This window comes from Opisthocomus hoazin, chromosome W (genome assembly GCF_030867145.1).
Source record: "Opisthocomus hoazin isolate bOpiHoa1 chromosome W, bOpiHoa1.hap1, whole genome shotgun sequence".
NCBI classification, from domain to species: Eukaryota; Metazoa; Chordata; class Aves; order Opisthocomiformes; family Opisthocomidae; genus Opisthocomus; species Opisthocomus hoazin.
In genome coordinates, this window is record NC_134453.1 from 8,489,196 (window position 1) to 8,514,012 (window position 24,817).

Consider the following 24,817-nt stretch of genomic DNA (forward strand, 5'->3'; position numbering starts at 1 on the left):
GGACCTACAGGATAACTCTAGTGCCATTCACAGGCAAATCCAGCAATTAATGGACCACTCAAAGAAGATAAAACAGGATACTGGACTGTTTGGGTTGGAAGGTCTAACAGATATGCTTAACCTTGGGGGGTGGATTGGCAGCCTATTACAAAGCTTAATTATGTTACTAATAATAGTAACGGTCGTGTTGCTATGTCTTTCATGTATATTTTCATGTATTAAGAAACTGTTTATGCAAGCAGCTCAAGAGGATATGCTCGTACAAAAAGAAGAAGGGGGAATTGTTCGGAATTGGCTAAAGGAGAGAGGCCACAACTCCATGGAACAGTTGTACGAGCAGAGCCTAGAGAGCTTAGCATGACTAGGCCGCGGGCGCCCGTCAAGGACACTGTGTCCTTGACGGGTCTGGAGATCCCCAGCAGCACGCAAACAGGATTTCAGAAGAGAAAGCTAGCTGCAGCTGTAACCGCAAGATAACCGCAAGTAGGAGGACTATGTGAATGTAACCTTTAGAGCTATGGCCAATTACTGCTTTACAAGTAGGCATAATTAAAACTAACAGGATAAAAGGAGAGCTATCTGGACAATAAACGGATTCAGTGCGTTAACACTCATATTGAGTCGTTTGCCTGTTTTCCTCCGACACTCGCACAGCCCCACTCTCTCGGCGCCTGTCCGAGCAGTGCCATGGGCAGATGAGGCTGAGCAACAGCTTTCCAGGCTAGCCCGTTCTTGGTAAGAGATATCCTGAGACGTTCGCATATTCGGGTCAGGTGTGCGGAAGGAGCTTGGCAAGGACCTCCTAGGGTACGTTTGAACTTTGAGGATGCAAGGCAAGCAAGCAGACCCAGTCTCTGTGCGCCTTTGCGAGCAGTGCCATGGGCAGATGAGGCTGAGCAACGGTTTTCCAGGCTGGCCCGTTCTTGGGAAAAAATATCCAGAGACATTCGCATATTCGGGTCAGAGCTGCGGAAGGAGCTTGGCAAAGACCCCGCTAGGCTACGTTTGAAGTTTGATGTGGCAAGGCAAGCAAGCAGCCCCAGTCTCTGTGCGCCTGTGCGAGCAGTGCCATAGGCAAATGAGGCTGAGCAACAGCTTTCCAGGCTAGACCCTTCTGGTTCCGAGTTATCTGGAGACGTTCTCATATTTGTGGCAGGGCTGCTGGAGGCACCCGGAAGGGAGTCCCGAAGTATGTTCAATGTTTGAGGTGGCAAGGCAAGCAAGCAGCCCCAGTATCTGTGCACCTGTGCGAGCAGTGCCATGGGCAGATGAGACTGAGCAAGAGCTTTCCAGGCTATGCCTTTCTGGGTTTGAGCTATCTGGAGACTTTCGCTTTTCCAGTGCAGGGCTGCTGGAGCCACCCGGCAGGGACGTCCCCGTTTTGTTTGAAGTTTGAGGTGGCAAGGCAAGCACGCATCCCCAGTCTCTCTGTGCGCCTGTGTGAGCAGTGCCATGGGCAGATGAGGCTGAGAAGGAGCTTTCCAGGCTAGCCCCTTCTTGGTAAGAGATATCCTGAGATGTTCGCATATTCGGGACAACTGTCCGGTGGGGGCCCAGCAAAGACCCCCTAGGCTACGTTTGAAGTTTGAGGTGGCAAGGCAAGCAAGCAGCCCCAGTCTCTCTGTGTGCCTGTGAGAGCAGTGCCATGGGCAGGTCAGGCTGAGCAACAGCTTTCCAGCCTAGCCACTTCTTGGTAAGACATATCCTGAGACGTTCGCATATTCAGGTCAGGGCTGTGGAAGGGGCATGGCAAGGACCCCCTGTGATGAGTTTGAAGTTTGAGGTGACAAGGCAAGCAAGTAGACCCAGTCTCCACGCGTCTGTGCAAGCAATGCCATGAGCAGATGAGGCTGACCAACAGCTCTCCAGGCTAGCCCCTTTTGTGTTCGAGCTATCTGGAGACTTTCACATTTTCGATGCAGGTCTGCTAGAGGCACCCGGAAGGAACACCAAGGCTATGTTTGAAGTTTGAGGTGGCAAGGCAAGCAAGCTGCCCCAGTCTCTGTGCATCTGTGCGACCAGTGCCATGGGCAGATGAGGCTGACCAACAGCTTTCGAGGCTATCCCTTTCTTGGTAAGAGATATCCTGAGGCGTTCGCATATTGGGGTCAGGGTTGCGGGTGGCCCCCGCCTAGGACCCCGTAGGATATGTTTGAAGTATGAGGTGGCAAGGCAAGCAAGTAGCCCCAGTCTCTGAGCGCCTGTGTGAGCAGTTCCATGGGCAGATGAGGCTGAGCAACAGCTTTCCAGGCTAAACCCTTCTTGGTAATAGATATCCCGAGATGTTCGCATTTTCGGTGCAGGGCTGCTGGAGGCACCCGGAATCAACACCCGGGCTATATTTGAAGTTTAAGGTGGCAAGCAAGCAAGCATCCCCAGTCTCTGTGCGCCTGTGCGAGCAGTGCCATGGGCAGATGAGGCTGAGGAACAGCTTTCCAGGCTAGGCCCTTCTGGGTGCGAGCTATCTGGAGTCATTCGCATTTTCGGTGCAGTGCTGCTAGAGGCACCAAGAAAGGATCCCCAGGCTACGTTTCAAGTTTGATGCGGCAAGGGAAGCAAGCAGACCCAGTCTCTGTGCATCTGTGCGAGCAGTGCCATGGGCAGATGAGGCTGAGCAACAGCTTTCAGGTTAGTCCTTTTTCGCAGTGATCTATATTGAGATTTTTTGGCGAAGCTACTGAAGGTGCAGGGTTCTGGAGCAGAGGCTCGCGCCGAGGGACCCTTTCTCCGCTGGCAAAACCGCAGCGGCTATGCGGCAAAAAGCGCCGAGAGAGAGAGAGGAGACCCCAGCCCCCCCCCTTGAGCGGGAAAGTGGGAGGAGCCAACGAGCGGCAGCTCTGACTCAGCGGGGGCAGAGTCGAGTGTGACAGCGGCAGTTTAAAAGCCGGTGTGCCCGCCATTTCGACCATTTCGGCGAAGCTGCTGAAGGTGACGGGTTCTGGAGCAGAGGCTCGCGCCGAGGGAGCCTTTCTCTGGTGGCAAAACCGCAGCGGCAAGGCGGCAAAAAGCGCCAAGAGAGAGAGAGGAGACCCCAGCCCCCCCCCAGAGCGGGAAGTTGGGAGGTGCCAACAAGCGGAAGCTCTGACTCAGCGGGGGCGGAGTCGAGTGTGACAGTGGTCAAACCCCCTCACGGATAAGAGCAGCCCCCAGGGAGCGCGGGCGAACAGAGCCGGCAAACAGAGGCGGCGCAGCAGCCCGGGAGCGGCGCAGCAGTTTGCGCGGCAGTTCGCGCAGGCAGGGCGAGCGGGGAAGGCGACTGGCAGGGTACAGCCGCCCCTTCTGGCAACTCAAGTAGTGGGCATCGCTCTTCCAGGAGATATTCTAGCCATGGTTACCACCCGTGGTAAAGCTGTTGCGCGAAGGAGTGTGGGGACCCAGACGGAGGCCCCACGCAAGAACGCGGGTGTCCAGGTCTCTGGCTGCAGGGAGTGCCTGAGCCTGGCGCTCGTACCGGCGGACAGCAGAGACAACTGCTGTGTTCGGTGCGAGCAGGTGAATGACCTGCTCAGCCTGGTGGCAGAGCTGAAGGAGGAAGTGGAGAGGCTGAGGAGCATCCGGGAGTGTGAGAGGGAGATCGACTGGTGGAGCCGCACCCTGCCCTCCCTGAGGCCGAGGCAGCAGGAAGCGGCTCCACAGAAAGCAGAGAACCCCCTACCCTCTTGCCACCGAGCAGAAAGAGGGGGCCTAAGAGATGGGGGGGAATGGAAACAGGTCCCTGCTCGGGGGGGCAAGCGAATCTCCCCCCGGCCTCCCTCACCGGCCCAGTTGCCCTTAAGCAACAGATATGGGGCTCTGGAGTGTGAGGGACCGGCCACAGAGGATGTGGGTGAAGGTGAGGCTCCATCCAGGGGGTTGCCTAGAACGAGTCAGACAGCCCCAAGAATTACGACTGCCTCAACTAAGAAAAAAAGGAGGGTCATTGTCATAGGTGATTCCCTTCTGAGGGGAACAGAGGGCCCGATCTGCCGACCGGACCCATCCCACAGGGAAGTCTGCTGCCTCCCTGGGGCCCGGGTTAGGGATGTTGCGAAGAAACTCCCTGGTCTGGTGCAGCCTTCTGATTACTACCCCCTCTTGGTAATGCAGGTTGGCGGGGGCGAGATAGCAGAAAGAAGTCCCAAGGCCATCAAAAGGGACTTCAGGGCACTGGGGCGATTGGTTGAGGGATCAGGGGCGCAGGTGGTGTTTTCCTCCATCCCATCAGTGGCAGGGAAAAGCACTGAAAGGGGCAGGAAAACTCACCTGGTTAACAGGTGGCTCAGGGACTGGTGCCATCAGTCAAATTTTGGCTTCTTTGATCATGGGGAGGTGTACACAGCACCGGGCCTGCTGGCGACAGGTGGAACTCAGCTATCTCAAAGGGGAAAAAGGATTCTTGGCCACGAGCTGGCGGGGCTCATTGAGAGGGCTTTAAACTAGGTTCGAAGGGGGAAGGGGATATTGCCCAGCTCACTAGGGATGAGCCTAGGCTTGGAGTGCCAAGGCCAGGGGTGAGATTGACAGCCCAGCTCAAGTGTGTTTACACCAATGCACGTAGCATGGGCAATAAACAGGAGGAGCTGGAAGCCATTATACAGCAGGACGGCTACGACTTGGTCGCCATCACAGAAACGTGGTGGGACAACTCGCATGACTGGCATGCTGTCATAGATGGCTACAGACTCTTTAGGAAAGACAGGCCAACAAGGAGAGGTGGGGGAGTTGCTCTATATGTGAGGGAGCAACTAGAATGCATTGAGCTTGGCCTGGGGGCAAATGAGGAACAAGTTGAAAGCTTGTGGGTTAGAATTAAGGGACAGGCTCATAAGGGTGACATTACGGTGGGTGTGTACTACAGGCCACCTGACCAGGAGGAGGAGGTTGATGAGGCCTTCTACAGGCAGCTGCAAGCAGCCTCACAGTCACAGGCCCTGGTTCTCATGGGGGACTTCAACCACCCTGACATCAGCTGGGAAGACCATACGGCTAGGCAGGCGCAATCCAGGAGGTTCCTACAGAGCATCGATGATAACTTTCTGATGCAAGTGGTGGAGGAACCAACAAGGAAAGGTGCGCTGCTGGACCTCGTGTTAACAAACAAGGAGGGACTGGTGGAGGATGTGAAGGTCGGAGGTAGACTCGGCTGCAGTGACCATGAAATGGTCGAGTTCAGGATCCTGCATGGAGGAAGCAGGGCGATAAGCAGGATCAAAACCCTGGACTTCAGGAGGGCTGACTTTGCCCTCTTCAAGGAGCTACTGGGAGGCATCCCGTGGGCCAGGGCTCTCGAAGGCAGGGGGGTCCATGAGTGCTGGTCGCTCTTTAAACAACACTTCTTCCATGCACAGGAGCAATGCATCCCCCTGAGAAAGAAATCTAGCAAAGGAGGCAGGAGACCTGCATGGTTAAACAAGGAGCTTCTAGCGGAGATCAGGCAGAAGAGAAAGGTCCATGGAATGTGGAAAGAGGGGCAGGCCACTTGGGAAGAGTACAGAAACGTGGTGAGAGCATGCAGGGATGCGACGAGGAAGGCCAAGGCTCACCTGGAATTGAAGCTGGCAAGGGATGTCAAAAACAACAAGAAGGGCTTCTTCAACTACATCAGCAGCAAAAGGAAGGCTAGGGACAACGTGGGGCCGCTGCTGAATGAGGCGGGAGTCCTGGTGACGGAGGATGCGGAGAAGGCAGAGCTACTGAATGCCTTCTTTGCTTCAGTCTTCAGTGCTAAGACTGGCCCTCAAAAATCCCAGGCCCTGGAGGTAAGAGAAGAAGCCTACAAAGAGGACGAATTTCTCTTGGTCGAGGAGGACTGTGTGAGGGATCGCTTAAGTGATCTGGATGTCCACAAATCCATGGGCCCCGATGGAATGCACCCACGAGTGCTGAGGGAGCTGGCGGATGTCATTGCTGAGCCACTCTCCATCATCTTTGAGAGGTCCTGGAGGACAGGAGAGGTGCCCGAGGACTGGAGAAAGGCCAATGTCACTCCAATCTTCAAAAAGGGCAAGAAGGAGGACCCAGGGAACTACAGGCCGGTCAGCCTCACCTCCATCCCGGGAAAGGTGATGGAGCAGCTTATCCTGGAGGCCATCATCAAGCAAGTGGAAGAAAAGAAGGTTATCAGGAGTAGTCAGCATGGATTCACCAAGGGGAAATCATGCCTTACCAATCTGATAGCTTTCTACAATGACATGACTGGCTGGGTAGATGAAGGGAGAGCCGTGGATGTTGTCTACCTTGACTTCAGCAAGGCTTTCGACACAGTCTCCCATGATATCCTCCTAGGGAAGCTGAGGAAGTGTGGGCTGGATGAGTGGTCGGTGAACTGGATAGAGAACTGGCTGAATGGCAGAACTCAGAGGGTTGTCATCAGCGGCGCTGAGTCTAGTTGGAGGCTGGTAACAAGTGGTGTCCCCCAGGGGTCAGTACTGGGCCCAGTCTTGTTTAACTTCTTCATCAACGACCTGGATGAAGAGTTAGAATGTACCCTCAGCAAGTTTGCTGATGACACCAAACTGGAAGGTCTGGTAGATACACCAGAAGGCTGTGCTGCCATTCAGCGTGACCTGGATAGGCTGGAAAGCTGGGCAGAGAGGAACCTGATGAGGTTCAACAAAGGCAAATGCAGGGTCCTGCACCTGGGGAGGAACAACCTCGTGCACCAGTACAGGCTTGGGGTGGACCTGCTGGAGAGCAGCTCTGCGGAGAGGGACCTGGGTGTCCTGGTGGACGACAGGTTTACCATGAGCCAGCAGTGTGCCCTGGCTGCCAAGAAAGCTAATGGGATCCTGGGGTGCATCAAGAAGAGTGTGGCCAGCAGGACGAGGGAGGTTCTACTTCCCCTCTACGCTGCCCTGGTGAGGCCTCATCTGGAGTACTGTGTCCAGTTCTGGGCTCCCCAGTTCAAGAAAGATGAAGAGCTACTGGAGAGAGTCCAGCGGAGGGCTACGAGGATGATGAGGGGACTGGAACATCTCCCGTATGAGGAGAGGCTGAAGGAACTGGGCTTGTTCAGCCTGAAGAAGAGAAGGCTGCGAGGGGACCTTATAAATGCTTACAAATATCTGAAGGGTGGGTGTCAGGAGGATGGGGCCAAGCTCTTTTCAGTGGTGCCCAGTGACAGGACAAGGGGCAATGGGCACAAACTCAGGCACAGGAAGTTCCGTCTGAACATGAGGAAGAACTTCTTCCCTCTGAGGGTGACGGAGCACTGGAACAGGCTGCCCGGGGAGGTTGTGGAGTCTCCTTCTCTGGAGATATTCAACACCTGCGTGGACAAGGTCCTGTGCAGCCTGCTGTAGGTGACCCTGCTTCGGCAGGGGGTTGGACTAGATGACCCACAGAGGTCCCTTCCAACCCCTACTATTCTGTGATTCTGTGATTCTGTGAGATGTTCGCATTTTCAGTGCAGGGAGTCTGGAGGCACCCGGCAGGGATCCCCGGGCGACGTTTCAAGTTTGAGGTGGCAAGGCAAGCAAGCAGCCCCAGTCTCTGTGTGCCTGTGCGAGCAGTGCCATGGGCAGATGCGGCTGAGGAACATCTTTCAATGCTAGTCCCTGGAGTCCTGGCTGGACGAGAGGGGACATAGTTTGGTGCGTTGAGCAACCCAGGTTCTGATCCGGAAGTGAGACATGAGAGCGACTGACACAGAACCCTGCTGGGAAGGCAGAGCGACGAGCTCGGGACACTGGAGCAGGGGGAACGTCACTGTTTCCTGCCACACTGTCACTTCCTTCCTGCCACGTTGCTGTTTCCTGCCACAGTACTGTTTTCACTTCGAGATGCAGCTCTGCACCAATCACAACGAGTTGCAGTAGTTTTTCCTGTATATGGGTTGGGGTTTTAACCATTCAGATGCTGTAATTGCTTTGCTATATAAACCTTGTTTTCCTGACTAATAAAGGTGTACGATCATACTCATATTGGGGTCACATTGTTACAACGGGTCCGTAACCCATGCCTACATTTGGTAGCAGAGGATGGACGTTTTCCCTGCAGGAGGCCCTCGGTCTGCGGTGAGCAGCTAGAGAGGGGGCGTGGGAACAACGGCTGGGAGGGTCCTGCCTGGGTGCGGACTCGCAGGGCAGGCACGGACGGCCGACTCCCAGGGATTTTCGAGCCACACTGGGTCTGCCTGGCGCAGCTAAATTTTAACGTGGAGGCCGGGGTCGCAGGCATGGAGGTGGATGCCGCGGCAACGTTGTTAGTCGGTATTCTCTCTAAGAGAGGAATAGACACAACGGCAAAGCAACTCATGAAGTTGATTAAACTGGGGCAACGATGGGGTCACTTTGCGGACACCCCGCTACTGTTTTCTGTCTCGGAATGGCAATCTTAGGAGAGACGATGTGGGAAAGGACAATAACCCGGGTGGACAAAGAGGAAAAGGAGATAAAAGCCGTCCGCGAGCTCTGGCGAACAGTATTACACACCTTAAAAGCCATGAAAGCTGAACGAGAGGTGGCGTGTGCTGCAGCTCAGATGCTAGCTCCGGAGCCCGGGAAAGATCACGCGCCTAAGCCTGGGACATTACCACGGGTTTTCGGGCTACCTGCCGTTAGAGGGATGACTGGGATCACTTGTAACACAATTGCCAAGATTCGAGCGAGTGCAGAGTGCGGTTCCGGTCTCGGCGCAGAGGGGGGTGGTCCACCGGAAGTTGCTGCCAGAGACATCAACTCGAAATGCAAGCCGGACGCGGTAGTACGACCGCCCCCGTGGAACAGGGAGGAGTCGGGTGCGGAAGTGCGACTGTCTTCCGGAAGAGGGGAGGAGTGGCTAGTACCACCCCCAGAGGGGGAGGGAGAAGGGGCGCGGCTCACAACATCGGCCCCTCCTGGGGCGCGGCCTGCAACATGGGCCCCTCCTCTCTATCCACCCCTGCCACATTCCAGCGAGGCGTCTCCACTCCCGATGCCCTCTGATGGCGGCCAGAACGAATTGCAAGGGAAAAAAGCGTGCGATTAGTTGCAGTCAGTTTTGCAGAGTCTTCGAGATACGAGCTCGCAGTTCCAGCATATGTCAATCGTTACCAGCCCCCCCCACCGGGAAAATGAGGCTTCCTCTCCGAGATGTTTAGCTGGGCCTCCAGCACCAGTCACACCTACCCACTGGAGCAGTGTTATAAGAGATGCCATCCTAGATGGACAGTGGAACATTGCCACCACTATGGGAGGTACACAAGCCTTAGTCTGTCCTGTGGTACAGGTTAATGGACAAAGTAAATGGGAACCACATGACTGGAAAATTTTGCAACAGGCCCGTAGCACCATAACACAATATGGGGTGAAGTCTGAGGCCACTCGACAAATTGTTTCCTGGATTTACTCCGCTGACCTGATGTGTCCATATGACTGTCGAAGTTTAATGCGATTGTTACTCACCCCTACTGAGTTCTTGTTGTGGGGAGTAGCGTGGACACAACGGGCTATAGATGAGTCAATGCGACATCAGGACCAGCAAGATCCTTATCATGGAATAACAGTGGACATACTTACCGGACAAGGAGTTTATGCTACCCTGGAACAGCAATTGACCTTCCCCGCCCATGTGCTTCAGTTGTCAGCACGTCTTGCCCTGGAAGCTTTCTTGGCACTGCCTGGTTCGTCTGTTCCATCTTTCGGAACTGTAGTGCAAGGAGCCACTGAAACTTACAGCAACTTCATTGACCGGCTGTATAGTGCGTTAATGAATCATCCAGATGTAAATGACGAAACCAAGCAGCAAATATTTCGTGTGCTAGCCTTTGACAACGCCAATAAGGCTACCAAACAGCTTCTGGCAGGTCTGCCGAGAGAGGCAGGAGTTGAAGACATGCTGTCCAGGGTCCAGAGGGCTGGAGAACACAAGCAACAGGCAACGATCGCTGTTGTTGTGCAAGGAGCGGTCAGAGAAGTTGTCCAACCACTTGCAGCTGCAGTGCAACAAAACAGTCCTCTGCAGGCGCAATTTTCAGTCTGCCGTATTTGCTATCAGCGTGGGGAAAAGGGGCACGTCAGACGTTGCTGCCGTAGCGCCGTCTGGTGTGACAAATGTCAAAAGGATACCCATGCCACAAAAGTATGTCCGGGAAACGAGAGGAGGAGCGCAGACAGAGGCCGCGTGAGGAAACAAATCAATCCTCCGAGCGACGCAAGAGTTTTTTACAACAGCCTCAAGCCGCAACCAGAGGCAGCTTGGGAATTGACTTGGCAACCACAATAGACGTTGTCCTTAACGACACAACCGTACATGAGATCCCTAGCAATGCGGTCGGGCCAAGGATTAATTCCGACAGCAGAATGAAAGGACTTTTAGTGAGACGTTCTTCTGCCGGCGTTAAGGGACTGCTAATTGTTCCTAAGGTTATTGATGTAAACTATGCAGACCAGATTCATATTATGGTCCATACCCTTTGTCCTCCTTTGTTTGTTCCAAAAGGCAGTAAGATAGCACAGGTTTTAGTGACAGGCAGCTCAATCGACCATTCTTTAGCAAAGACTTCTCGTGAAAACCGAAGTCTTGATTCCACAGACCCTGCAGTTTGCTTCACTAGAAAGATGGACCGTCGCCCTAATATGCGCATTGTGTTGAGTCAGAAAAATGCATCAGTACAAACCTATGCCATGCTAGACACCGGAGCAGACATCACGATCGTAAGTACGGGTGTTTGGCCGGAGGATTGGCCACTGAGTGTTCCCACAATGGCTATCGCAGGTGTGGGGGGACACTCCATTCCCATGATGAGCCAATACCCTGTACAAATAACTTTTCCTGAAGGACAGAAGGTCAGTCTAAAGGTCTATGTCATGCAGCTGCCCGAAACTCTTTCAGCCCTAATTGGCCGCTACGTTTTGAGTCAAATTGGAGTTGTACTAACTACTACCCCTTTTTAGTTATGGGCACTGGCGAGCAGTCGCCCAACCCACCGCTAATCTGGCTTTCCAACGAACCCGTGTGGGTTGACCAGTGGTCCATGACAGAAGAGCGACTGCAAATAACAAGGCAATTGGTAACAGAACAACTTGCTGCAGGCCACATCAAACCTTCAGTCAGCCCATGGAATGCCCCCATTTTCGTCATTCCGAAAAAGAGCGGCAAATGGCGCCTCTTACACGACCTACGTAAGATTAATGAGCAGATGCAACCCATGGGAGCTGTACAACCTGGAATGCCATCACCTGCTATGCTTCCGTCGGGTTGGCACATGATCATTGTTGACATAAAAGACTGTTTTTTCACTATACCTTTACATCCGCGAGACACTCAACGGTTTGCCTTTTCGATACTGGTAACCAACAAAGCAGCACCTTCAGAGCGATATGAGTGGGTTGTCTTGCCGCAAGGCATGAGAAACTCACCCACGCTGTGTCAACTTTATGTGGCTTGGGCCTTAGCTCCACTCAGGGAGCAATGGCCGAATACAATCATTTATCATTATATGGATGACATCCTCTGCTGTCAACAGGAAGCGTTCAATGACGATTCCTTGACACAGCTGAGTACTGTTTTAGCCAGCAAGGGCCTTGTTATTGCCCCGGAAAAGGTACAGAGATCTACACCATGGAAGTATTTGGGGTGGCGCATCTCTGACGCTAAGATCCGACCACAAAAGGTGGAGTTAGCAACAAATTTGCGCACATTGACTGATGTACAGACTTTACTTGGAGATATCCAGTGGGTGCGCAACTGTGCTGGTATTTTCAATGCTGACATTGCACCATTGACATTATTACTACGTGGCTCACATCCCAGCACAGCAGTCACCCTATCACAGACACAGCAAGCAGCTTTGCAGCACATCGTACAGAAGCTTCAAACAGCCTGGACTGCTAGGCGATTGCTAACCCTACCTGTTTCCTTGCTTATTTGTAACCCTGCAGAGTCACCGTATGCCCTTGTTTGTCAGTGGCAAAACAAGAAGGGGGAGACTCCTTCCTGTACAGCATCGTTGAATAGTCCTGACTTTGCCACTGACAAACCTATTGGGGCGATGATCCATTTTACATACTAGAATGGGTGTTTTTAAGTGTGCAACCAAAGACTAGTACACAGACACGATCAGAAGCTGTGGGAGAGCTAATCAGAAAGGGTAGGATGAGGATAGTGGAAATATCAGGGGAAGAGCTGCAGGACATCAGTATACCGGTCAAAGCAGCAGATTTGGAATGGTGGTTGAGGCATGCTCTACCCATACAGGAAGCTCTGTTAGGCTATGATGGGAGGATACATTCCCGACAGCCGAAAGGGAGATTGTGGCAGTTCTTGAAGCGTAATCTATGGCTTGAGAGGTCCAGAGTTCAGGAGAAGCCGCTGGCCGAAGGAATCACAGTGTATACAGATGCAGGCAGGAGGCTGCGTAAGGCAGTTTGTGTTTGGCAAGAAGGGGGCCGGTGGTGTCATCATATGATACAAGGACAGGATGGAGATTCGCTGCAAATTTTAGAGCTGACTGCCGTGGTCTGGGCTTTAACTAATTGGTTAAATGAGCCTTTAAATGTTGTAACTGACTCCCTTTATGTAGCCGGGATAGTGCCTCGAATACCGGATGCCTTGCTTAGGGAGGCAGTCAATCCTAGATTAGGCAAGCTGTTTATCCAGTTGCGGACCGTACTGTCTCAACGGGCCGTACCTTGTTGTGTCATTCATGTGCGTAGCCACCAACGGGATCTGGGACTAGGGCACGGCAATCAGATTGCTGACAACTTAGTCAGTCCCGCATGCCCTATGCCTCCAGTAGACAAGTTTCAGCAGGCCAGACAGAGTCATGAGAATTTTCACCAAAATGCAAGAGGTCTGCGAAGGCCATTTGGACTGACAGAGAATGAGGCTCGTTATATTGTACAGGCCTGTCCTAAGTGCGGAAACCAAGGACCAGGTATAGGCCAAGGAGTAAATCCAAAAGGGCTACAGGCACTTGCGCTGTGGCAGATGGACGTCACGCACTTCTCCGAATTTGGGCGACTGAAGTACATGCATGTCACAATAGACACCTTTTCAAAAATGATATGGGCCTCTGCTTTACCTGGGGAGAAAGTGCAACATGTTTGTAAACATCTGCTTTCGTGTTTTGCAGTACTGGGGGTCCCTGAAGAAATTAAGACCGATAATGGACCTGCCTACGTCAGTCAAAAGCTGAGATCATTCTTGCTGACGTGGGGAATTAAGCACACCTCGGGAATTGCGCATTCTCCGACAGGGCAAGGCCTCATAGAGTGCACTCATTGTGTGCTGAAAGACTACTTAGATAAACAGCGAGGAGCTGAAACAGAAGCACAATCAAGGTTGCATCGAGTTCTTTTTACTTTAAACTATTTGTGCCTTATGGGTGATCAGGAGGCACCGCCTGTTGTGGTGCATCACCAGAATTTAAAATTCAATCGTGCAACGACTTTACCGCGGTTTCAAGTGATCTATAGAGACCCGACTACTGGAGAATGGGCTGGACCCGTACCAGTGATATTTAACGGTCGAGGTTATATGTGTGTTTCCACAGATCGCGGTCCAGTCTGGGTGCCTAGCCGAGCCGTGAAGCCTGCTTTGAATCAGCAAGACAAGTTAGCCGAGGAGCAACAAGCAGACTCTCACGAGCAGAGCAATGAAGTAGAAGTAACCTGAGTAGAGGGAAGAGTATAGGAGTAGTTACCAGGAGGTACTTGTCACCGATACCACCTGTGATGTTTTGCAAGATCTGTAAGCCTCGGGTTTTATGTAATTGTTACACTTGCTAACCATAGCGGCAGCGTCGTATATCGTGTGGGAAGCATCGGTGTGATCAGTGCCTTTAATAGGGCGCAGCGTAGCTCGCGCTTTAATTGTTACAAAGCTCAAGACAAAAGGAAGCAATGCTTATTTCTGTAGCAGTTTGAAGTGGGTAAGGTTAGCAATCCAGAGAGTTAAAACCGTAAGGGTAAGTAATTCTTTTAATATAGTCAAAGTAAATTAGTGCCTGCTGTTTGGACCATCCCCAAAGCGGAGGGGGAAAGACGAGAGTGCAGTGCTTACATCAGTTTTGAAGGGAATGGCCGTAAAGCAAGTGATTACCCTGTTAACCGTAGTCTTTACGTGTTGTCAGATTATAGTAGGCGAAGAAACCCTTTACCGCACTGAGCCCCGACAAAATCTATGGGTTACCTGGGCGAACAAAACGGGCCAATCAGCATTTTGTTTGTCTCTTGCTTCCGCAACAGAACCTTTTCGCACCTGTCTAATAGGGGTACCTAGCTATAATGTTACTCATTTTGCTAATTATAGTGCAGGCAGATGTACAAAGGAGATTCAGGTGAGTAGTTGCAGTGCCAAGCTCATACAAGGTCTGAATCGCACATTGCCCTGGGATCCTCAAGTGCTGAACTTGTTAGGATCGATGAGGATTGGTAACACGACCAAAAATTGGACTCAGACTTGTTTTGTATTTGCAGGGCCTGCTATTGCTAGGCCTAACCATCGCCATTTCTTCAACCAGTCAGGGTGGGCCAATGTCACTCCAATTGCTTCTTATTATGACTATCAGGGCCACTCTAGAGCAGTCACCTTCTGTGGCACCAATGATACGAACAAAAGAAGCCTCCAAAGTCTGGGCGCCTACGGGGTGGAAGGTGGTTCTCCCTTGTGGAATAATGCTACGCCTAAAGCCTTGCCTCCTGACGTGTTCTTAATCTGTGGCGACAGGGCATGGCAAGGAATTCCTCGTAACATCTATGGCGGCCCGTGTTACTTAGGTCAGCTGACACTACTAGCTCCAGATCGACAGTGGTGGAAGAAGGTGACAACTCGTCCCAAGCGAGGTGTTACGGGTCTTCCTCCTAACTGCGATGATCGAATAACTCTCCCAAGTACCACCGAGCGAGTATTTCTGGCGTTATTAGTGCCCGGTGCCGCTGCCGGCGCAGCGTTAAACCAGTTAGGGAAATTAACGTGCTGGGCAGAGAAGCAAGCCAGTCTTACCACAAAAGTCTTGCAATCCCTGCTAGAAGATCAGAGTAGTCTACGACATGCAGTATTGCAAAATAGAGCCGCAATTGATTTTTTACTGCTGGCCCAGGGACATGGCTGTGAAGATTTTGAAGGCATGTGCTGTATGAACTTGTCCGATCATACTAAGTCCATCCACAAGCAATTACAATGGCTTGACCAGCACGCCAATCAAATACAACAAAGCCAGGGATTTTTTGATGGATTTCTCACCTCGCTCTTTGGTAATCTGCTCGCTTGGCTTAACAATTTAATTATAGAAATTTTGCGCATATGTATCGTGTTACTTGCTGTTGGAATTATAATATGTATTTGCTTTAGCTGTCTTAAAAGGGCTCTCTCCAAGATGACGAAGCAAACCTGGCTTGCTCAAAAACAAGAAGGGGGAATTGTGGAGTCCTGGCTGGACGAGAGGGGACATAGTTTGGTGCGTTGAGCAACCCAGGTTCCGATCCGGAAGTGAGCCTTGGGAGCGGCTGACACGGAACCCTGCTGGGAAGGCAGAGCGACGAGCTCGGGACACTGGAGCAGGGGGGAACGTCACCGTTTCCTGCCACACTGTCACTTCCTTCCTGCCACGTTGCTGTTTCCTGCCACAGTACTATTTTCACTTCGAGATGCAGCTCTGCACCAATCACAACGAGTTGCAGTAGTTTTGCCTATATATGGGTTGGGGTTTTAACCATTCAGATGCTATAATAGTTTTGCTATATAAACCTTGTTTTGCTGACTAATAAAGCTGTACGATCATACCCATATTGGGGTCACATCGTTACAACGGGTCCGTAACCCACGCCTACAAGTCCTTTCTGGGTGCAGGCTATCTGGAGACGTTTGCATTTTCGGAGCACGGCTGCTGGAGGCACAAACCATGGAGTCCCGGGGTAAGTTTGAAGTTTGAGGTGGCAAGGCAAGCAAGCAGCCCCAGTCTCTGTGCACCTGTGCGAGCAGTGCCATGAGCAGATGAGGCTGAGCAAAAGCTTTCACGGCTAGCCAATACTTGGTAAGAGATATCCTAAGAAGTTCACATCTTCTGTGCGGGTCTGCTGGAGGCACCCGTCAGGGATCCCCGGGCTACGTTTGAAGATTTAGGTGGCAAGGGAAGCAAGCAGCCCTAGTCTCTGTGCGCCTGTGCGAGCAGTGCCATGGGCAGATGAGGCTGAGCAACAGCTTTCCAGGCTAGCCAATACTTACTAAGAGATACCGTGAGACGTTCGCATATTCGGGTCAGGGTTGCGGAAGGAGCTGGGCAAGGACCCCCTAGGCTACGTTTCAAATTTGAGGTGGCAAGGCAAGCAAGGACCTCCAGTCTCTGTGCGCCTGTGCGTGCAGCGTCATGGGCAGATGAGGCTGAGCAGCAACTTTGCAGCCTAGCCCCTTCTATGTGCGAGCTATCTGGAGACGTTCACACCTTCGGTGCAGGTCTGCTCGAGGCACCCGGCAGGGACCCCTAGGCTTCATTTGAATTATGAGGTGGCAAGGCAAGAAAGAAACCCCAGTCTCTGTTCGCCTGAGTGAGCAGTGTCATGGGCACATGAGGCTTAGTAACAGCTTTCGTGGCTAGACAATTTTAGTAAGAAATATACTGAGGCGTTCGCATATTCGGGTCAGGTCTGTGGGAGGTGCACGGCAACGACCCCCTAGGCTACGTTTGAAGTTTGCGGTGGCAAGGCAAGCAAGCAGCCATAGTCTCTGTGCGCCTGTGCAACCAGTGCCATAGGCAGAGGAGGCTGAGCAACAGCTTTCCAGGCTAGCCCCTTCTGGGTGTGATATATCTGGAGAAGCTCGCATATTCGGGTCAGGGTTGCGGCAGACGCCCGAAAAAACCTCCTAGGATACGTTTGAAGTTCTAGGTGGCAAGGCGAGGAAGCAGCCCCAGTCTCTGTGCACCTGTGCGAGCAGTGCCATGGGAAGATGAGGCTGAAAAACAGCTTTCCTGGCTAGCGCCTTCTTGGTAAGAGATATCCAGAGACGCTCGCAAATTCGAGTCAGGGCTGCAGCAGGTTCCTGGCAAAGACCCCCTATGCTACGTTTGAAGTTTGAGGTGTCAAGGCAAGCAAGCAGCCCCAGTCTCTGTGCGCCTGTGCGAGCAGTGCCATGGGCAGATGAGGCTGAGCAACAGCTTTCCAGGCTAGCCCCTTTTTGGTAAGAGATATCCTGAGACATTCTCATTTTCGGTGAGGGGGCTGCTGGAGGCACCTGGCAGGGAGTCCCGGGCTACGTTTGAAGTTTGAGGTGCAAAGGCAAGCAAGCACTCTCAGTCTCTGTGCGCCTGTACGAGCAGTTCCACGGGCAGATGAGGCTGAGCAACAGCTTTCCAGGCTAGACACTTTTTGGTACGAGATATTGATGTGGGAAATTGACAGTTAGTTCGATTTTGCTATAGCTTTAGTTTAATTTTGTTATATAACTTTGCATCTGTGTTAAGGTAAGAGTTAAACACTTAATTAATTTAGTTCTGCTCTTTGTAATCTTGCTAACAAGGACTGTTGTGGCTCAAATGTGGCTAACAAGGACTGCTCGCGAGAAAGACGAAGAGAAACAAGGACTGATAACCAGAACTGTGTTGTCTATAAGAAGCAACTCTCTAGCTGAAACTGGTTCTATGGTTTGGGACTCAGCCAACACAGACAACTCAGGAGTTTTTGAGCCAAAACTGAAAGCACACAGCGAGGAAGACTACGAGCCTTCATCCATAAGACCCCCACAGACGACCACCATACGACACTGCGCAAAAGCTAAAGGGGGGTGGAGTATGATAATGAATTCCTAGAAATAATTACAATAGTCCAGCCTACTTAGATAAGCTTTGTAATAAATAGGTGCATGCTTCGTGACTCGGTGTGCAAGTTAGGAGGAGCGAAACCCCTTGCACCCGGTGCCGCAATAAACATACCTGCTTTAAAACTCTCTGAGTTGTGAAGTTTGATTCCACACGTCAAGGTGGCAAGGCAAGCAAGCAGCCCCAGTCTCTGTGCGCCTGTGTGAGCAGCGCCATGGGCAGATGAGGCTGAGCAACAGCTTACCAGGCTAGCCCCTTCTTGGTACGAGATATCCTGAGACGTTCACACCTTCGGTGCAGGGCTGCTGGAGGCACCCGGAGGGACCCATAGGCTACATTTGAATTTTGAGGTGGCAAGGCAAGCAAGAAACCCAAGACTCTGTGTGCCTGTGCGAGCAGTGCCACGGGCAGATGAGGCTGAGCAGCAGCTTTCCAGGCTAGCCTCTTCCTGGCATAAGATATCTTGAGACGCTCGCATATTCGGGTCTGGGCTGCGGCAAGCGCCCAGCAAAGATCCCCTAGGCTACGTTTGAAGTTTGAGGTGGCAAGGCAAGCAAGCACCCCAGTCTCTGTGCACCTGTGCGAGCAGTGCCATGGGCAGATGAGGCTGAGCAATAGCTTTCCAGGCTAGCCCCTTCTGGGTGCGAGCTATCTGCAGACATTCACACCTTCGGTGCAGGGCTGCTGGAGGCACCCGGAGGGACCCCTAGGCTATATTTGAATTTTGAGGTGGCAAAGCAAGCAAGAAACCGCAGTCTCCGTGCTCCTGTGGGAGCAGTGCCATGGGCACATGAGGCTTAGAAACAGCTTTCCAGGGCAGCCCTTTCTGGGTGCAAGCTATCTGAAGACAATCTACCTTTTGCGGCAGGGCTGCTGGAGGCGCCCGGTAGAGACCCTTGGGAAGTTTGAAGTTTCAGGTGGCCAGGCAAGCACGCACTCTCAGTGTCTCTGCGCCTCTACGAGCAGTGCCATGGGCGGATGAGGCTGAGCAACAGCTTTCCAGGCTTGACACTTTCTGGTACGAGATATCCCGAGACGTTCGCAAATTTGTGTCATTTCTGTGGGAGCTGCCGGGCAACGACCCCATAGGTTATGTTTGAAGTTTGCGGTGGCAAGGCAAGCAAGGAGTCCCTGTCTCTGGGCGCCTGTGCGAACAGTGCCATGGGCACATGAGGCTGAGCAACAGCTTTCCAGGCTAGCCCCTTTTTGGTAAGAGATATACTGAGACGTTTGCATTTTCGGAGTAGGGCTGGTGGAGGCACCCGGTAGGGACACATGGGCTACGTTTGAGGTGGCAAGGCTAGCAAGCAGCCCCAGTCTCTTTGTGCCTGTGCGAGCAGTGCCATGGGCAGATGAGGCTGAGCAACAGTTTTCCAGGCTAGCCCCTTCTGGGTGCGACCTATCTGGAGAAGTTCAAACCTTCGATGCAGGGCTGCTGGAGGCACCCGGAGGTTCCACTCAGCTACATGTAAATTTTGAGGTGGCAAGCCAAAAAAGAAACATCAGTCACCGTGCACCTGTGCAAGCAGTGTTGTGGGCAGATGAGGCTGAGCAACAGCTTTCCAGGCTAGACCCTACCTGGCGTAAGATATCCTGAGACGCTCGCATGTTCGGGACAGGGCTGTGGCAGGCACCCGACAAAAACCTCCTAGGCTGCGATTCAAGTTTGAGGTGGCAAGGCAAGCAAGCAGCCCCAGTCTCTGTGCGCTAGTGCGAGCAGTGCCATGGGCAGATGAGGCTGAGCAACAGCTTTCCAGGCTAGCCCCTTCTTGGCATAAGATATGTTGAGAAGTTCGCATATTCATGTCAGGTCTGCGGTAGGTGCATGTCAAGGACCCTCTAGGCTACGTTTGAATTTTGAGGTGGCAAGGCAAGCAAGCAGCCCCAGTCTCTGGGCGCCTGTGCAGGAAGTGCTTTGGGCATATGAGGCTGAGAAGCAGCTTTCCAGGCTAGACTTTTCGGGGTGCGTGCTATCTGGAGACGTTCACAACTTCGTTGCAGGGCTGCTGGAGGCACCCGGCAGGGACCCCTAGGCTACATAAGAATTTTGAGGTGGATAGTTAAGAAAGAAACCCCAGTCTCTGTGCGTTTGTGAGAGCAGTGCCATGGGCAGATGAGGCTGAGCAACAGCTTTCCAGGCTAGCCAATACTTGGTAAGAGATATCCTGAGACGTTCTCATCTTCGGGTCAGTGTTGTCAGAGGCCCTCGACAAGGACCCCCTAGGATACTTTTGTAGTTTTAGGTGGCAAGGCAAGCAAGCAGCCCCAGTCTCTGTGCGCCTGTGCGAGCAGTGCCATGGGCAGATGAGTCTGAGCAACAGCTTTCCAGGCTAAACACTTCTGGGTGCGAGCTCTCTGAAGACTTTCGCATTGTCGGTTCAGGGCTGCTGGAGGCACCTGGCAGGGACGCCAGGGATTTTTTTGAAGTTTGAGGTGGCAAGGCAAGCAACCAGCCCCAGTCTCTGTGCGCCTGGCGAGCAGTGCCGTGTGCAGATGTGGCTGAGCAACAGCTTTCCAGGCTAGCCTTTTCCTGGTAAGACATATCCTAACACGTTCGCAAATTCAGTGCAGGTCTGTTGGAGGCACCCTGCAGGGATCCCCGATCTACGTTTGAAAATTGAGGTGGCAAGCCAAGCAAGCAGACCCAGTCTCTGTGCACCTGCCTGTGCAAGGAGTAACATCGGCAGATGAGGCTGAGCAACAGCTTTCCAGGCTAGCCGTTTCTGGGTGCGAGCTACCCAGAGACTTTCGCATTTTCGGTGCAGGGCTGCTGAAGGCACCCGTCACGGACGCCCAGGACTTGTTTGAAGTTTGAGGTGGCAAGGCAAGCAAGAAGCCCCAGTCTCTGTGCACCTGTGCAAGCAGTTCCATGGACAGATGAGGCTGAGCAATAGCTTTCCAGTCGAGCCCCTTCTTGGTAAGAGATATCCTGAGACGTTTGCATCTTCAGTGCAGGTCTGGTGGAGGCACCTGGCAGGGATCCCCGGGCTACGTTTGAAAATTGAGGTGGCAAGGCAAGCAAGAATCCCCAGTCTCTGTGCGCCTGTGCGAGCACTGCCATGGGCAGTTGAGTCTGAGCAACAGCTCTCCAGGCTAGCCCCTTCTGGGTGTGAGCTACCTGGAGACTTTCGTATTTTCGGTGCAGGGCTGCTGAAGGCACCCGTCAGTGACGCCAGAGATATTTTTGAAGTTTGAGGTGTCAAGGCAAGCAAGCAGCCCCAGTCTCTGTGCGCCTGTGCGAGCAGTGTCATGGGCAGATGAGGCTGAGCAACAGCTTTCCAGGCTAGTCCTTTCTGGATGCGATCTGTCTGGAGATGTTCGCATCTTCAGTGGAGGTCTGCTGGAGGCACCCGGCAGGGATACCTGGGATAGGTTTGAAGTTTGAGGTGGCAAAGCAAGCAAGAAGCCCCAGTCCCTCTGTGCACTTGTGCAAGCAGTGCCACGGGGAGATGAGTCTGAGCAACAGCTTTCCAAGCTAGCCATTTCTGGTTGCGAACTGTATGGAGACTTTCGCATATTCGGGTAAGAGCTGCGGGAGGTCCCCAGCAAAGACCCTTTACGCTACGTTTCAAGTTTGAGGTGGCAAGGCAAGCAAGCAGCCCCAGTCTCTGTGCGCCTGTGCGAGCAGTTCCATGGGCAGATGAGGCTGAGCAACAGCTTTCCACGCTAGCCTCTATTTGGTAAGAGATATCCTGAGACGTTCTCATATTCGGTTCAGGGTTGCCAGAGGCCCCCGCCAAAGGCCCCCTAGGATACGTTTGTAGTTTGAGGTAGCAAGGCAAGCAAGCAGCCTCAGTCTCTGTGCGTCTGTGCGAGCAGTGCCACGGGCAGATGAGGCTGAGCAACAGTTCTCCAGGCTAGCCCCTTCTGGGTACGAGCTATGTGGAGACGTTCGCATATTTGTTGCAAGGCTGCTGGACACACCGGTCAGGGACCCCCTGGTTATATTTGAAGATTGAGGTGCCAAGGCAAGGAAGAAGCCCCAGTGTCTGAGCACCTGTGCAAGCAGTGCCATGAGCAGATGAGGCTGAGCAACAGCTTTCCAGGCTAACCCCTTCTTGGTAATAGATAACCCGAGGCATTCGAATTCTCGGTGCAGGGCTGCTGGAGGGACTGGGCAGGGAGCCCCGGGATACGTTTGACAGAATCACAGAATCACAGAATCACAGAATAGTAGGGGTTGGAAGGGACCTCTGTGGGTCATCTAGTCCAACCCCCCCGCCGAAGCAGGGTCACCTACAGCAGGCTGCACAGGACCTTGTCCAGGCGGGTCTTGAATATCTCCAGAGAAGGAGACTCCACAACCTCCCTGGGCAGCCTGTTCCAGTGCTCCGTCACCCTCACAGTAAAGAAGTTCCTCCTCATGTTCAGACGGAACTTCCTGTGCCTCAGTTTGTGCCCATTACCCCTTGTCCTGTCACTGGGCACCACTGAAAAGAGCTTGGCCCCATCCTCCTGACACCCACCCTTCAGATATTTGTAGGCATTTATAAGGTCCCCTCGCAGCCTTCTCTTCTTCAGGCTGAACAAGCCCATTTCCCTCAACCTCTCCTCGTAGTGGAGATGCTCCAGTCCCCTCACCATCCTTGTAGCCCTCCGCTGGACTCTCTCCAGTAGCTCTTCATCCTTCTTGAACTGGGGAGCCCAGAACTGGACACAGTACTCCAGATGAGGCCTCACCAGGGCAGTGTAGAGGGGAAGGAGAACCTCCCTTGTCCTGCTGGCCACACTCTTCTTGATGCACCCCAGGATCCCATTGGCCTTCTTGGCAGCCAGGGCACACTGCTGGCTCATAGTTAACCTGTCGTCCACCAGGACACCCAGGTCCCTCTCCGCAGAGCTGCTCTCCAGCAGGTCCACCCCAAGCCTGTACTGGTGCATGAGGTTGTTCCTCCCCAGGTGCAGGACCCTGCACTTGCCCTTGTTGAACCTCATCAGGTTCCTCTCTGCCCAGCTCTCCAGCCTATCCAGGTCACGCTGAATGGCAGCACAGCCTTCTGGTGTATCTACCACACCTCCCAGTTTGGTGTCGTCAGCAAACTTGCTGAGGGTACATTCTAACTCTTCATCCAGGTCGTTGATGAAGAAGTTAAACAAGACTGGGCCCAGTACTGACCCCTGAGGGACACCAATTGTCACCAGCCTCCAACTAGACTCAGCGCCGCTGATGACAACCCTCTGAGTTCTGCCATTCAGCCAGTTCTCTATCCACTTCACCAACCACTCATCCAGCCCACACTTCCTCAGCTTCCCCAGGAGGATATCATGGGAGACTGTGTCGAAAGCCTTGCTGAAGTCAAGGTAGACAACATCCACGGCTCTCCCTTCGTCTACCCAGCCAGTCATGTCATCGTAGAAAGCTATCAGATTGGTCAGGCATGATTTCCCCTTGGTGAATCCATGCTGACTACTCCTGATAACCTTCTTTTCTTCCACTTGCTTGATGATGGCCTCCAGGATAAGCTGCTCCATCACCTTTCCCGGGATGGAGGTGAGGCTGACCGGCCTGTAGTTCCCTGGGTCCTCCTTCTTGCCCTTTTTGAAGATTGGAGTGACATTGGCCTTTCTCCAGTCCTCGGGCACCTCTCCTGTCTTCCAGGACCTCTCAAAGATGATGGAGAGTGGCTCAGCAATGACATCCGCCAGCTCCCTCAGCACTCGTGGGTGCATTCCATAAATGACGATTGAGGTGGCAAGGTAAGCAAGCAGCCCCACTCTCTGTGTGCCTGTGCGAGCAGTGCCATGGGCAGATGAGGCTGAGCAACAGCTTTCAAGCCTAGCCCCTTTTTGGTAAGAGATATAGTGATACGCGCGCATATTCGGGTCAGGGGTGTGGGATGCGCCTGGCAAGGACCCGTTGGCTACGTTTGAAGTTTGAGATGGCAAGGCAAGCAAGCAGCCCCAGTCTCTGTGCGTCTGTGCAAGCAGTGCCATGGGCAGATGATGCTGAGGAACAGCTTTCCAGGATAGCCCCTTCTTGGTAATAGATATCCTGAGACGTTCCCATTTTCGGTGCGGGGCTGCTGGAGGCACCCGGCAGGGAGGCCCGAGCTACGTCTGAAGTTTGAGGTGGCAAGGCACGCAAGCAGCCCCAGTCTCTGTGCACCTGTGCGAGCAGTGCCATGGGTAGATGAGGCTCAGCAACAGCTTTCAAGGCTAGCGCTTCCTGGGTGCAATCTATCTGGAGATGTTCGCATTTTTGGTGCAGGTCTGCTGGAGGCACCCGGCAGGGATCCCCAAGATAGGTTTCAAGATTGAGATGGCAAGGCAAGCAAGCAGCCTCAGTCTCTGTGCGTCTGTGCGAGCAGTGCCACGGGCAGATGAGGCTGAGCAACAGTTCTCCAGGCTAGCCCCTTCTGGGTACGAGCTATGTGGAGACGTTCGCATATTTGTTGCAAGGCTGCTGGACACACCGGTCAGGGACCCCCTGGTTATATTTGAAGATTGAGGTGCCAAGGCAAGGAAGAAGCCCCAGTGTCTGAGCACCTGTGCAAGCAGTGCCATGAGCAGATGAGGCTGAGCAACAGCTTTCCAGGCTAACCCCTTCTTGGTAATAGATAACCCGAGGCATTCGAATTCTCGGTGCAGGGCTGCTGGAGGGACTGGGCAGGGAGCCCCGGGATACGTTTGACAGAATCACAGAATCACAGAATCACAGAATAGTAGGGGTTGGAAGGGACCTCTGTGGGTCATCTAGTCCAACCCCCCCGCCGAAGCAGGGTCACCTACAGCAGGCTGCACAGGACCTTGTCCAGGCGGGTCTTGAATATCTCCAGAGAAGGAGACTCCACAACCTCCCTGGGCAGCCTGTTCCAGTGCTCCGTCACCCTCACAGTAAAGAAGTTCCTCCTCATGTTCAGACGGAACTTCCTGTGCCTCAGTTTGTGCCCATTACCCCTTGTCCTGTCACTGGGCACCACTGAAAAGAGCTTGGCCCCATCCTCCTGACACCCACCCTTCAGATATTTGTAGGCATTTATAAGGTCCCCTCGCAGCCTTCTCTTCTTCAGGCTGAACAAGCCCATTTCCCTCAACCTCTCCTCGTAGTGGAGATGCTCCAGTCCCCTCACCATCCTTGTAGCCCTCCGCTGGACTCTCTCCAGT